This window comes from Lissotriton vulgaris, chromosome 1_1 (genome assembly GCF_964263255.1).
Source record: "Lissotriton vulgaris chromosome 1_1, aLisVul1.2, whole genome shotgun sequence".
NCBI classification, from domain to species: Eukaryota; Metazoa; Chordata; class Amphibia; order Caudata; family Salamandridae; genus Lissotriton; species Lissotriton vulgaris.
The window spans coordinates 530,308,830-530,323,666 of NC_141685.1; positions in this window are offsets into that span (position 1 = coordinate 530,308,830).

The following is a 14,837-nucleotide window of genomic DNA, read 5'->3' on the forward strand; positions in this document are numbered from 1 at the left end:
ACCTGGGAGCTGAAATTTCCGAAGCGGATTGGCTGTACTGTTGTAATCAAATCAAACACCTCTGCGACTTATCCATTTCAAGTACCTCCATCGGCTATATCGGACACCCTCCCAACTCCATAAGCTTGGACTGATTGCCAGTGATAGATGCCAGTGCAGCGCCCGCGGCTGATTTTTCTCATCTCGCCTGGCTGTGCCCCCGTGTCTTGGCATATTGGAGTGAGATATGCGCTGTGTTTTCCGCTATCACCTCGTCTCCGATTCAACCTGACCCTCTGCTCTGCCTCTTAGGCTTTGTAAAATTTTGCCCGGACGCCACTCGTTGCTTGACTGCCATGCTGCTGGTTCTCGCAAGGCGCAGGGTCTCCATGTGCTAGGGCCGCAGGCCGGCACCCAAAGTTGCCCTCTGGCTTAAGGATGCCTCTCGCTACCAAACTCTACTGGCTGAGTTTTGGGACCTCCAGCCAGCCAGGTCCCGTCCATTTAATATTTGGGGACCGCTTGTAAGCTACCTCTCAAGTCAGGACTCACAGTGCCTTGCGACCTCTTCCGCGCTCCCCACCGGCGTTCCGCCCACCCTGTGTAGGTCCATGAGCTGTCTCCCCGCTGCTTCCGTCCCCCTCCCCTACACCCCCTGCCTTTCTGCCCTTTTGATGGCTCTCCTTTCTGATGTATATTTTACTCCCTCTGTGCTTGCAGTTTACTGCCTCCTAACACTGTCCTCAATGTGCCTTAAGTTCATGATTCTCTTCACTGTATTACATTGTCATGCTGCGCTTCATTCATTGCAATGGTGGAATCTTATAATTGTGCTGTGCAATTCCTTTTAAATAAAGGTTTTTTTGAAGAAAAAAAAACTATCACATAAAATTTCTACATTCAACAAAAGTCTTACTTCCAACCAGCCTGTCTCTGGTGACACCTCCAAAGTCTGGGATTCAATATCACCTGAGATACCATCACCTCCCCATAGGCCTTCAAAAGACAATAAAACAACTAGCTCTTAAATAATACTTTCTATAACCATATCCAGAAATGATTCAGCAGATGTTTTCACTGCTCAACTTAACGCAAAATGACAGGTTACCTCCTATCTTTTCCTATGCAGCTTTTACTGCAGCACTTCCTCATGTCCAGATGTGGGTTACCTTGTGTCCTTCTCGGCCCTGCTACGCTTACTTTGCTCAACACTTTCTCTCTCTATGTGAGATTCGTCGGCATATTGATGAACGTGAAACTTAGGTAAAAGTGACATCAGATATAGTTTAAATGAGTTACTGTCCCTATATTTAAAGATGTCTCTATCACTTGTATCTCTAGTCCTCAATACTTTCATTCTGTTTTGCAAATGTCCTATTTATAGTATCTCCTCGCGCTGATGCTCTTGGCTTTGTAATCGCTTTATAAAAACATTAACTAAATAGACCGAGTGGAGTGGGGCTTCCTCTCGACGGCATATAGAACATTGGGATAAAACTTTGCAATGATCGATCACATTACAGTGCTAAACTCCAGCGAAAGAGCAGTGTTCTGCATCAACCACCTCTCAGCATTGCAAATTCAGATAGCTTGACGGACCTGTGAGGGGAAGGAGAATCCCTGTTTTTCCAACTTTTGTTTTATACATAGAACTGGATGCTCTGCACCAGCCTCCAAACTTTACTGGGTGACTTATAGAACATTGTTTGAGATACTTGCATTTTAATGAAAATTAGTAGTTGTTGTCAGAACCCAGAGGGCCAGAGGGAACGCAGAGGTTACTGCCCCAACCGTGGTGGTTCAGGCCTTTTACTACTGATGCCCTGAGGTCTGACCTATTATGAATCCTAAGCATCTGGGGTAAGTACCCCTTCTGTACTCGACTCTCAGCGGTTGCTATGGAGGAGTAGTCAAAGGCTTCCGGGTGAGGGGGGAGTGGAGGGGATACGTCTAGATACAGGTTAGTGAGCATGACTGATAACTCAAAGAGCGCACAGCAGTATCAATATATCAATGTCCAGTCAAATACTTAATGGTATAATAAGAATAATTATTTTATTTCTAACTCTACACATTCAAAGGCAGGTTATGACATTTATAAACAAGAACATATTTTCCCTTTGAGGTCAGGGCTCAAGTGTTTCTCTGGCAAATTCCTGTCCCACCTGCATTTCACAATGTGGTCGAGGTTATTCCCCACTGACTGGTGGTTGCGTCCAGGGAATGTTTTCTAGTAGGCCTGAACGCAAGAGCCCACTCTGACTACAAGAAAAAGTAAAAAGTGTCTTGGCACTGCAGCACTCTTAGCCGCGAGTCCCCCGGGGCCCGTTAGGCCCTTTGCACAATAACAACAGAGCCCCTGCACTGGACAAACAATAATAATGTCTGGGTGATTTTGAGATTCGGTAGGGTAGATCAACTGTGCACATCAAGACTTTCAAAGTAAATAGATCATATAGTGCAGGAAAAAGAGTTCAAATGATGTAAAGTTCTTCGTGTAGAACATCCTTACAAATGCATCTTTTGTATCTATACCCAGCCCTGAAGATTCGCAGTCTGTTCCCTGCGATGAAACACGTGTTGGCCAGTACAGAGGAACAATAAACCGGTGTTTTATACCAAGAACTTTACATCATTTGAACTCTTTTTCCTGCACTATATGATCTATTTACTTTGAAAGTCTTGATGTGCACAGTTGATCTACCCTACCGAATCTCAAAATCACCCAGACATTATTATTGTTTGTCCAGTGCAGGGGCTCTGTTGTTATTGTGCAATTTGTGTGGATCTTGCTGATCCAACCTTGAGCGGTTGTGAGGGATTACCGCCCGCCCTTTTGCCTGGATTTCTATACTCTATAGCAGCTTACACTTTGCGGCTACTCAGGTGCGCGCCTGGTCATTTCTGGAAAACCCTAAACCCTCTCAGTAGATCTATAGCCCGTTAGGCCCTTTGCCAGTCTCATCTGCTCCAGCAGAGAGGAAGCATGCAGTGTCTTAGCGGGTGCCCCGTCCATAGGCCCTTGTAAGGCTCCAGCCTGCTCTGTGAGTCAGCTGCATGCAGGAGGTACAGCAGCACTTAGGAGTGCAGACTCTTCTCTGAGCCCATATGTCCAGCAGAGTTAGGAAGTCTTCCTGCGCTCCTCCTGCATGATAAGTTCTGGGCTCCCCAATGTCGGGGGATTGCTACGATCCCAGTGATGTGGCAATGTGTCCAATACGTCCTCAGTCCACGACGGGGGGGTCAGGTGCAGTCCTCGATGCTCCTTATGACACAGCTTAGACCTACGGGGGGGTGACTAGAGTTTACATGTGGGTGTCAGACACAGTGATATGTGAATCTAAAGGTTAATACTAGCCTCCCAGCCCTACTCTGTATGATTTCCTTATCAGCCCCTTCTTCCTGAGATGTGCTTAGGCCCCTTCCTTATGATCTCTCACAGACTCAAAGAACACCCTTGGAAGTGTACAGGGGGAGCCTCGTTCTCCCTCTTTCAGTGTGCCCCAACCAGCTCACATGAATGCAGCAATACACAATTCTGTCTGGGGGATTCCTCTAGCTCATAACGTCTTCACCAGGCAGGCATGGACTTCCCAAATTGGAGCTAGGGTCCTCCATGTAATGTACTATTACAGACACACTAGCACTTAATGTATATACACAGCACACACAATGTCCAGTAGTGTTACTCCGATGTATTCTGCCTCCCCAGGCACACATACATTCACAACACCCACTCACTCTGCGCACACTGCTCAGTACTGTAGACTTTCTGGATTGTGCCCCTTGCAGCCACAGATACACCATGCACATGCTGCATAACACTACACCTTTCATGTAATGTTCTTCTCACAGGTACGCATACACCCAGTACAGTGTCGAATTTAGGGCAGCCGAACCTGGAGCTGACCTCGGGAGATGTTGTGTTTAGAAATAATATAGGGAATCATCTAATGATATTAGGAGCACTACATTACTCCCTTCTGTGGAGTATCAGGTCGATTCTGTCCAGGATCGAGGTATACCTATATTGAGAGTAGGCCAATCCATACTTGGAGAAAGCAGTGACCTTGGGGGTCTAGAACAACTACAGGGGCAGGTTAAAAGACTAGAGGATAGCAATGCCATAGTGCACCAAAACAGGAGTACCACACAGAACCGGGAGGTGGTCCCAGGCTTGGTGTCTATTCTTTCGTGGAATGTGGCCAGTCTGTCAAATAAATTGGACTCCCCTGAATGGGAGACATTCATAGAGTCTTTTGACATTTGCCTTTTGCAGGAAACCTGGGCACGAGGAAGTAATTCCCGTCCAGGCTATGCAACATTCTCAGTACCAGCCAAATGGGGGCGGAAGGGACGCCCGCCAGGTGGGTTACTGATATGGGTCGCTACTCATCTAGGGTGTAGGGCTAGGGCACTGCAAATGAATTCTGAGGATTTCCAGTGTGTCGTATTAGACTGGGTGTCTGGTCAATCACTATCTCTGGTTAATGTGTATTCACGACCAGTGGGGTTATCAAGGACCTCGGGCACAATAGAGGAGCTGGCGGTGTTTCTAGATTTCTCCTCCCACTGTTCGTCCAATCTAGTGGGAGGGGATTTTAATAACCAGTTTGAGCCATTGCGACCTTCCTGGAGGGCGCCACAATTGATGAGGATGACGCCTGGGGAATTCCGGCCCCGGCAGGTCCTGCAGCACAGGCATGGTCCCCTCTGGCTGTGCAGATTACTTCCTTTACTTTGGCTAATTCACTGAGAGCCTGTAATGGGCGCATAAAAGGGGACATACCACCAAGGCCTACTTATAACAAACTTGGGCACGAGTCACGAATAGATTATATGTTGGGGGAATCCAGGGACTGGGCGAAAGTTAAGGATTTTCAGGTACTCCCCAGAATGGACAGTGACCACAATGCATTGGCGCTGAGGTTTGAAGTGCAGGGGGTAGTACCCGGGGAGCAGGAGTGCACTGCGAATTTAGCCCCAGAACTAATAGCAGCCAGTAACAGGCGGCGAATTAGATGGCCCAAAATAGTGGGGAATCATGATGATATTCAGAGACTGTATACCATATTGGTTCCAAGTCTAGAACAAGTGGAAAAATTACTACCTGGCTTACCGTCCCCTGCTGGACATAGTGCATTGGCGGGTATCCACCAGGAGTTGGTCATGAACTTAGCTGAAGTCTTGAACCCTGTAGCAAAAACTAGGAAACCAAGGGGGATGCGTGCTTCATGGTTCAACACTGAGTGTAAGAGAGCTAAGGCAGAACTCTTAAAGTCCCTTAAAGAGCGGGAAAGTCCTAGTAAGATCAGGACTAGGCGAGTAATATACAAAAATCTTATACATGACTCCAAAATTGAATGGGACTTTGAGAACTGGTCAGATATGAGGAGCGCACTTCAATGGAAGGACGCTCGCAAATTCTGGCAAATTGTCCAACATGGGTCTGCTGAACCTACCAAAGCGGTCGAAGCTAGTATTGCATCGTCCGTTTGGGAAGAACACTTTGCCTCTCTGTATAGAGCGGCCGACGTGGACCCCTTGGAAATCATGGAAGATTTTGAGGGTACAGATCCTGCCCTAGGTGTAGCCCCTATGTGTACGTTTACATTGGGAGAGGTTAGTGCAGCAATCCTGGGTTTGGCAGCTGAAAAGGCCCCGGGGCTGGATAAACTTCCGGGCGACCTGTTCAAGCATGAGGTTGACATCTGGGCACCGTATCTCCAAGTCTTCTTCAATGCCATCCTTGAGGGTATGTCACTCCCCGCTACATGGCTGGGGGCAGAGATAGTCCCAATATTTAAGAAAGGGTGTCCTCTGCTCCCAGTCAATTATAGGCCAATTAGTCTTCTGGATGTAACAAGAAACTGTTTTCCCGCTTGGTCCTCGACCGTTTACTAGAATGGGTTGAAGATAATGAAATATTGAGCCTGTTCCAAGCCGGTTTTAGAAGTGGGGTCTCTACAATTGACCAGGTGTTCCGTTTGGCACTCATTTTCTGGAAAACGGTACAGTTGGAGGGTGGCAGCCTCTACACTGTATTCGTTGACCTGCTTTTGACCTTGTCCCGCGTAGCAACCTGTGGAGGGTCTTAGGTAAAATGGGGGTCCCGCCAAGCCTTTTGAAGGTGTTAATTCGCCTTCATACTGACAATTATGCCCGGGTCAGGTGTGGCAGGATTGGGGGCCTTTCTGGTAAATTCCCCGTTGGCAGGGGGGTAAGACAGGGTTGTGTGCTTGCACCAACCCTGTTTTGCCTCTATGTCAACGGGGTTATTGACCACCTCAACAGGGTTGTGGACAGTGATGCACCAAGGCTCGCTGGCAGCAGGGTGTCGGCGATTATGTTCGCAAACGACACCCTGCTGCTTTCCAAATCCCCAATGGGGATACAGCGTGTCCTCAATGGGTTTGTGGATTTATGCAGTGAACATGGGTTGGAAATTAACACCGGAAAGACAAAGTATATGGTCTTTAATCCTACTCCCAAATCCCGTTTCGTACCTGCCATTGGCCCAGTCAAACTCGAAAGTGTTCGTACCTTCGATTATTTGGGGGTCACCTTGAATGAAAACTTAGCCTGGGGCCAACAACAAAAAAAAGCGCACCTCAAATTAGTGCAGTGTGTAGGTGGGATTTCAAAGATGATAGAAAAGAACAAGTCATCGATGAGACCTGTTGGCCCATCCCTAGAGATTTATACGATCCAGGCTAAAGGTGCAGCAATGTACGGTAGCAAACTGTGGGGACATATACCCTGTAAAGATCTGTTAAAGGTGGAGAATAAGATGATCAAGAGGCTCTTGTTACTTCCCTCTAGCACACCTTTACCCCATTGAGGCTAGACCTTGGCTTGAGACCAATAGATGAAGAATTATCTCTGAGACCACTGATGTTCTGGCGTAGGATTTGGACAACCCCGGAATTAGTTAGTTATAGGGAGGCCTTGCAAGAGATCCTTTCCCTGCCTCATGCAGGTAAAATTCCCTGGCTTAAGTTTGTTAAATTGGGGTTGGAGAGCCTTGACTTACATACTGTATGGTCTAACCCTCTGGTCACCTGTCCGGTGTTGCCCAAGAAGCGATTGGCAAAAATCCATAATGACCATAAATTAGCGACACTACTGCAAAATAAAAATATTGGGTCTTGCACTGAGTCTTTTCTGCTCTTTAAGGACTGCTACTGTTTCGAACCAGTCTTAGACATTATCTATCCGCCTCCTATAAGGAAGCTTTATGTGCAATGGAGGCACGGGTCACTACCGACATGTGACTTTACAAGCAAATGGAGTAAGCCCACTGAGAGTAGCTGCCCTGGGTGTGGAGTGGATAGAGAGACAGATATGCACATCCTCTTCTTCTGCCCAGCGTACAGTGGAGCTAGAAAGAAATGGATAGTCGCACTGTGCAAAAACTTAGGCTTCTCTGAGTGCCTGGTGGCTTACAGGGTACTTAAAACCGACCTTGCTGAAAACATCGTGTTTGCTGTGGCAAAATACCTGGGCACTGTCTGGAATAGGAGGCGTTATCGTCTGAATGTAGCCCTTCGAAACTAGGAAGTATTTTACTAAGAATGTGGTCAACTTGAGCATTTGATTGAAATAGTTTTATATTTTTAACTGTGGGAATTTTAATATTGTAGTACCATTTTTAATATTGTATGAATGTATTGTTTTTTTGTATCTTTTATGATGAACAATCATCGAAATAAAGATTATGAAATGAAGAAATAATATGGTTTTTAAAGCACCTACTGCGTCCAGCAGTTTTCAGGCAACAAACACATTTCAAGATAACTCTAGTGATTAATGTTCCTGCTGGAGAGAGATCAGTTTTGTTTAGTGGCAGCATTGACCCATCATAAAGTAGCACAGAGGGTTAATATGCCTACTGCAAAGAACATGTACCATGCAGATCCCATAACTGTGTTTTATGTGGTTAACTCAGTTGGTTCTTCCTTTTGTACCAGAGACCTTTTTTTATAGCAGTTCATAAGTTACAATCCTAATATAGAACAGTGACTTATGAACTGGCATCAAAGAGCTGCATGCAAACTGCATATTATAGGTTAGGACGTTATTTTTGTCCCCACGTCTTTCATAATCTATTTCTAATGTTGCTAAAAAGGGTTCCAATCAGCACTTTAAAACAAATTAAATGTATGTGAAAGAAGGGCTATAGAGAGATCAGAGGCACTGTTGGAGGGTGGTAGTGAGGGACTCCACAGAGGAGAACCTCAGGGAAGGGGGAGGGGAACAATTGTTAAATGGCCACCTTCAGCATAGAGTTCAGCCCTAGCCCAGTAAATGCATTGACCATGCACACACTGACTAACACTACATCTCATGTACTGTACTCCTCACAGGTACACATGCACTCAGTACATGTATTCACCATGCGCAAACTACCTAGAACTACATCTCTTATGGCCTCTACCCCCCTTGGGACACATACAACCAGTGCAGAATCACCACTCCTGCACTGCACATTTAACTCTTGTACCAAAGGTGACAAACACACATCACTGAAACTTTAAAAAGGTGAGGAAGGGCTCACTCCAGTGGCACGTTGAAAAGGGGCAGCTCACTCCTACTGCTTACTACATGGTATACTGCCACAACCGCCTTCGTACCTGCTTAGCTCGCAGTGAAGGCGGTAGCCTTTCACCACTATGAGGGTTGCGCTTTGGAAGCTCCTCCCAGTACAACAAGACCACAATTAGTGAGACAAGCCCATGTTATAGTGCACATGCATGATCTGTGTTTGCTTATGATAACAAAAATCAGCATTAGGGATCCAGACACCAGTACAGTTAGGCTCTCAGTGCAGGGGTGCACATTCATTTCCATGCAGAGTACTTTTTCATCCCAATAGTTGCCTTCCAAAATCACTCAAAAATAAAGCCTTACTCTTCTGGCTAAGGCAACCAAGACTGACATCAATTTGGCTAATTTTGCATAATACAAAAGTAACACTTGTCAAAATATGACTCAAGTCAAATAAGAAAATGTACTTAAACATTTGTTTCACCTGTAACAGATATTGGACTCCACGTCTGAATATCACACATTGTACGTACCTGAAATCTTATTTCACCCAACTTCCAAATTGGTGGCATATTTTGAAGATGAATAATCTCCTCATAAACCTCTGTAGGCCAGTCATTATTCGGGACTATGTCACAGTTACTGTGTATTTATATAGGTTGATCAAGCTTCAGGGAGCCCAATTATCAATAAGTGAAATGTTGAACTAGAATGATAATTCATGTGGAGGATGTGTTCATACATTAATTCCCTGTCATAAGTAACTATATTCAATTCATCATATCAATGCACAATGTTTTATTATACTTTGATTCTACTACTCTTGAGGTGAACAAACATTGTTTTAGTAGTCTTTGTGTACTAAGTATTTACAATGGGCGAAGTTATGAATGGGATCTCCATTAATCTTTAGAAATACATTTTAAGTGGTTGCTTTCTTGCGGTTAAGGTGTTTCTATTCTTTCCATTATGGTTTTGCTATTTTTCCAAAAGACATCCTAGTAAGTAACGCACGTTCTGCTCATGGCGAACATCACCAGAGTTTTTCCCAAGGATCAGTATATGATTGATGTCATGTAAGATCATTGTGGGATTTCTCTGAGTGGTGGTCTTGTCAATGTAAGAAAATGCCCTTTTTGCATGGTCAGCCCCACTCTTTTTGCTGGATGTTATTCCTGGTTTATGGATTCGGAAGAAAGCGCTGCTATCCAGGGCCTAGTATGTGCTCTGACCCCTACATACATGTAGAATTGGCAAATTTATGATTGGCATATTTAATTTATGGTTAAGTCCCTAGTATATGGTACTTTTTTGTAATCTTGATTTTGATTTCAAAAACATGAAATAAAAGGTGCATGCTCAAATGAGCAATGTCAAGGGAGAATATATAAAACAGTAGAAGTAAAAGCCAGCTGAAAATAACCAATAGAATGTCCAGGCTTTTCAACTCCCATAAACACTGAATAAGAGGAGAGGCAATGGCCAGAGACATTGGAATGGGGAGGGAGGGAAGCAGCAGAAGGAACACATAACCAGGCGGCTTTAACAGTCCACCAGTGGGGTGTGGCATGGACAGCCTGTGGTGGAGGGGACAGGAGGTAAACTGCAGCATTCAAGGCACCCTCGTCCAGTCTTGTCCCAGTTGTGTTTCCTCAGCCAGAAAGGGGGCCCAAACTTACTAGTAAATGTCCAGCTTGTCAGCAGGCGTGTAGATGAGCTTTTCATAAGACACAGTCCTAAACATTTCTGTAAGCCATTCTGCATGTGTAGGTATGTGTTGGGAGTGACAGTGTCACAGGGTACACAGCTTCACCAAGGTTAACTTTCTCTGGCGTTCGTGATGTGTCATTGGGGGAGTGCGTGTGAAGTCATGCAAAAGCGCTGTGTGTTGAGATAATGGGGCGGTAACAGGCAATGTCCGGCCTAGCTTGGCTAACACTGCTGTCCACAGCCCTTGGGTGTCAGGACAGTTGTGTAGAATATGGGGTGTATTGCAGCCCTATTCATTGCACCGCCAACAGCAAGAATGGTTTAGAAGGCCAGCCAGCTCCAACTGGGAGGGCGCCCAGTACCAGTCCTACACCGTTTTGAAGAGGTAAAATCTTATCCAAGATTCCTGCACCCCATGGTCCAGGTGTCCGGTATCTAAAATCATACCTACTCATCATATTATACAAGTAGTTTTGTCTACCAAAATACACGTAGATGTTGCGAATGGGGTACAGAGTATTTATGCCATATCATAAGGTTATACAGCCCCCACATTACTCCACCGGAGTGCCCTATACCCATAAACAGGAGTCTATGGGGGAGGGCTCCAGATCCCCCGGCGGTGCCCCTAGGCTACTGTGGAGACAGTGGCAGAGTTGAAGATACCACCGTGTTGATGCAGAGGTAGGTGGATTTCATCACTGCGGACCACAAGCTTGAGGTAGCCATTTTCTAGGATCTGAGAGAGCATTTGGATACTCGCTATAGGTCAATCGGGCATTGTTTCTGCAATGCTGGCAATCTCCCACAGGGGGGTCTCACTATGCAAGCTGGGTACTGCTGAAAAGAGAACTTAAACCCACTTCCAGGAGGAAGTCATTGCCCGGACCATAGGATTGGCAGAACACTCCTTGAGGGCACCATAAATAGAGAGCAAGTGGAGGCCAGGTGAGCTACGGGATAAACTCCTTTAGCTCATGACCCAGGATGGGGGTCCATCGTAACCTGTTGCATGAAGGCGAGTTGCAATATTTGGAGTGCCATATAATACTGCTCCATGGAGGGTGTGCCCAGGCCCCCATACTTGGCCTGGCAGCGCCCCATATGAATCCCTTAATGAGGCTATCTATGGATCGAAGCCAGGAAATCAGAATCTGAAGTAGCAGCATGCCCACTATGTATGTGAACCTTCGGAGGGTGATCCTCTTGACTGTCTGAATACCCCCCAAGCGCAAGATTGAGGTGCATCCACTTGGCAAAGTGCGCACGTGATGTCCGTTTCAGAAGAAACTCAATTTTTTCCAGTGTCATGCAAGTCAGTCCCCAGCTCACAGACACCCAAGTATTTGAGGCGTGCAGTCCCAGCAAAATTGGTAGCCCTGAACAGCAGCTGGCGTTGTGGACTGGGAGAGGGGTCGTGCTTCGCTCTTCCCCCACCTTATCTTGTGCCCGGTTATCTATGCAAAATTGTCTATGAGGACCAAAAGAGCTGGGAGAGATCTAGGGAGTACCTGGAGTGTCAACAAGATGTCATCCACATTGAGAAGTAGGGAAGAAGCACAAGAGACTATGCCACATAGGTGGAGATGTGGCGTCATTTGTAAAATTCAAATGGGAAGCTGTCCTACCCAGGAGCCTAGCTGTTTGGAGAAGCGGATATCGGCTGCACAATTTCCTCCATGGTAATGGATCCAGAGAGGAGGGCTCTCTCTTCAACATTCAGCTGCCAGAGACGGACCTTACTGAGGAATCGTGCAAAGTGTGGCTCATCAACAGTAGCCTCTGTGGTTTAGAGGTGTCTTTAGTAATCCGCAATATCCTGGGGGTGCGTGATGAGGCAGCCAGCTCAGTCCCACATAGCCAGGATGGAGGCAGCTGCTTCCCGTTGCCAGACCTGCAAGTAATCTGCCAGCCTTCTTACCCTGTCCATAATGGCCGAATCTGAGTTTATGGAGCGTGTATTCTGCCCCAGGGTGAAAAGATCGTGAACGCCAATTTTTACCTTCTCCAGGTGCTGGCGAGAAGACTCCCTGGGGCAGGTGGTGCATAGCTGGGTCTAATCGCTGATGGCCGCTTCCAGGGGGGGCCTGTTTCACCTCCCTTTGCTCATTATGGAGAGCTGTGTCTCACATGATTTGGTCCCTAATAGTGGCCTTTGCCACCGCCCAGTGTCGCAGATGCTAACATGCCTTTATTGTCGGTGAGATATGTGAGGAGATGGGAGTGGAGGAAAGTTTTCCTCTTGAACCGTCTATAGAGGTATTACACCTCGAGGGCTTTTATCAGTCATGGCAGCCCAAGTGTAGCTGAAGATAGGTTGGGCCACGAACAGAGATGGAGCCTTCTGAGATGTGGGCATGGAATACTATCGATGTAAGGGAGTGCGAGATAAGTCCAGTCTGGACTGCATGCCATGGACTGGGGACAGGTACATGTCGGACTTAACGGTTTGACGAAGAAGGTGCCAGATGTTGAGAAAGCCGTGGTCCTCCCAAATGTCTGCAAGACAGCCCTGTCTGCATGGTCGCCCTAAGTATCTGGCAAGTTTGGTCATTAGTGTCTCCAGCCATGTCCCAGTCACCAACCAGAAGGGCCGGTGCATAACCCAGTTCCGTGAGGATACGGCTGATATGGAGGAGGAAGGTCTCCTTGGTTCCCATGGGGGCATAGATTGACCCCACACATGATATTGCGGAAGATCCATACACATTTCTACAACTGTATAGGGGGAAGGACTTGAGCTGCGCACTAATATGGCCACTCTGCATTTGCAGGGCAGAGGGGTAACCGCAGGGAGCAGTCGTGAGGCACAGCCTCCAAGTATATCCCTGCCAACCCAGTCGCATTTGAGTATAGCTGACTCAGGGCTAGTAGGGTGGTTTTCCTGTAATAAGGTGATGCGTGCCCGCTTTGAGTTCAAGTACGCCAGCACCTTCTTCTGCTTGATATAGTGGGCGACTCCATGGACATTCCGGGACAGAATCGTCAGGGGTGTTGATGCCATGGTCAGCAGGTGGCTGCTTGAGATAAGGGATACATGAGCTAAGCAACTGGTGGAGCAGGAGCACACAAAGCAGGACCGAGGAAGGGAGATGGGGGGGGGAGGGAGGGACAACCAGAAGCGGGACATCAAAGAGAGCACAGGAAAGACAGGCTAAAGGAGGGGATTTGCGAGTTCCTCTTGTAGGTGAGTGGGAGGGGTCGTTGGGGGACAATAGCTCTTTAGTCAGAGGAGCAAAACCCTCTGGATCCAGCCGGACCCAGAGAGCAAATAGAATGGATTATCTCTCTGGCCAGAATGAGTGAAACTGAGAACAGGGTCCTGCAGGCTATGTCAGACGGGGCGGGTCTGGGGAGGAAGGGGGTGTAGTATGTAACTCGGCCTGGAGCCATATCAGACTGGAATCCATAGGAGGAAAGAGGGGGGTGGGGAGACAAGGGGAGTCAGCAGGGCGGGCATATGTTAAGGGGGAACACCCAACAAACCCCCTCACCGAAGCACAATACCTCAAGAACCAAGAGAACAACAGAGAACATCAGATCACAATATGCCATTAAGTGTCAATATTTAACAAGTCACAGCTGGTAACAGGATAGTTGAGGAGAAGAACAAGGATGCAGATATGCAGTGACCCAGGGAATCAAACACCAAAAAAACAACTGGAGGTACTCATTCGGTTGGTGGCGTAGGGTGCCGACAGGTCATCCGATGGTCTTCGTCAGTTGGTCCAGGGGTCTCAGTTGCTTTCCGTGGGGAGTTGGACTTGTCCCTTCACGCTTCTTTGGTGAGCTCCATCACCACACCAATACCTCTGTTCTTCCCTCTGTGGGAGTGGAATTGGAGGCTCCTCTTGTAGGCTACCCACTCATTGGGATTGTCCAGTACGCTTGGGCATGGGGGTGTTCCCACCAGGAGCCACTGGGGCTGTGTCCACGGTACAATCCTGAATGCAATCCAGCATCCTCTGGATCCAGAAAGTCACTGGGTTTGCTGTCCATAGTGATCTACATGAGTGCCAGTTCGAGCCGACTGTATTAGATGTCCCATTTGCATAGGGCCAGGAAAGGACGTTGCTGTTCTCTGGGGTAACCAATGACATCACCTGCCCTACGGTTCTCATGCCTTTCATAGTTGTGTGCAGCCGGGGTCAGAATTTGCTGGCCTGGGGGTGAGGTAGGAAGCATGTTAAGAGTGGGGGAGGCTTGCCAGCATCAAAATGCCTGCAAGTTCGGATGCTGTGGGCCCGCTGGATCTCAAAGGGCGAGTAAAAGGTATCCCCATGAGGTGGGGAAGGATTTCACAGAGAAAGAGTTCCGTGTCTTCTTCTTCCACCTTAACCAGGAAGCCGAAAAAGCCGATATTATTGTGGCGGCCCCTTTAGTCCAAGTCAATTACATTGGGCCAGAGCTCAGAGTCCTGGTCTTCAACGCTCATCACCCTCAACTCCAATGTAGCGAGATGGGTCTCCACTCCATCGAGTCAGTTCTGGAACACCTCAGTTTCTGTCCTGAAGGATTTCGTGTCTGTGGTGAGATCAATTATCCTGGCATCCATTAGTTCCAGTTTGTGACCACACCTCCGTGATTTCCTGCAAGATGCA